The sequence below is a fragment of the Myotis davidii genome, unplaced genomic scaffold (assembly GCF_000327345.1).
Source record: "Myotis davidii unplaced genomic scaffold, ASM32734v1 scaffold235, whole genome shotgun sequence".
Taxonomy (NCBI): Eukaryota; Metazoa; Chordata; class Mammalia; order Chiroptera; family Vespertilionidae; genus Myotis; species Myotis davidii.
The window spans coordinates 4250325-4251638 of NW_006287462.1; positions in this window are offsets into that span (position 1 = coordinate 4250325).

Here is a 1314-nt window from a genome sequence, read left to right on the forward strand (position 1 = left end):
AAAGAAGAAACAATGTATGAAGTGAGACTTTGGGGTCAAGGATCTATATATATTAAAGCCTAATATGCAAACTGTCCCCATGGGAGTTTGACTGGGAGACCAATCACTTGCTATGACGTGCACTGACCACCAGGAGGCGGCGCGGAATGAAGGAAGGCCCCGGCCGGCAACTGGCAGCTGGGGAAGGGAGACCCTGTTTGGCAGTTGGAAGGAAGGCCCTGGCCAGCAGCCAGAAGACCTCAATAGGCCCTGATTGCCAGACAAGCCTAGAGACCCTACCCATGCATGAATTTTGTGCACTGGGTCTCTAGTAGTTCGATATTTAATAATTTCTTTTTGCTTTAGGAATTGCTCTTTTGCCTCAGTTTTTTTTTTAAGTCAAGTTTCCAAGTAGAAAAGGCAGTATTTGTCAAGCACTACAATTTACATTGAGCCAATTGGGTACAGAACATGAGGCCCTTTTTAAGCCCATAGTAACTAAAAATAATAATAGTAGTAGCATGTTTCTCCACTAATTTGTAGGTTCCTCATTTAATGCTACAGTAACCTTCTGAGACAGTGATTGCTACTCTCCCTTATGGGCAGGGAAAGTGAAGCTCAGAGAGGGTAAGTGGCTTCCCCAGGGTCACACAGCTGGTAAAAGGCAGAGCCTAGGGTTTTCTCTTTCTACTCATACCTGTTGCCATAATTCTCAGGTATGAGCATCACTTCAGAGAAATGTTAAAGTTTCTATTCCCAGCAGCCCTCTGGGCTGGGATAAGTCTGCTTTATTGAGCTTCCCACAGGTGCTGTGAGACTCCCCCCAAACTCCAGGTCTTCCTCTCTCCCACTGCATCCCGAACCACAAGCATGGATTTCTTTATCATCATTTAGAAGTGACAAAAATTACCAAAGGGAATTTTATTCCCGACATGGAGTTGGCAGCCTTTATTTGTAAGGAGTGCATTCTATAATGTTCTGTTTTGATGGGAGGGAAAAATTCTTAGAAATTGAAGACAAAGAAGAAAAGGGAGGAAGTGAGAGGGAGCCAAAGGAAGGATGTTCGTATCACACTAGAAATCTTCGCTTTCTTCTTCTTTGTTTAAATTTTTATTGTTGACTAGAGGCCTGGTGCACAAAAATTTGTGAACTCGGGGTGGGGTTCGGAAAAATGCTAGTTTATAAACTAAATAATAAAATGAAAATGTTCCACACTTTCTTTTTTTAAAAAAATACATATTTTTATTGATTTCAGAGAGAAAGGTAGAGGGAGAGAGAGTTAGAAACATCAGTGATGAGAGAGAATCATTGATTGGCTGGCTCCTACTTGCTCAA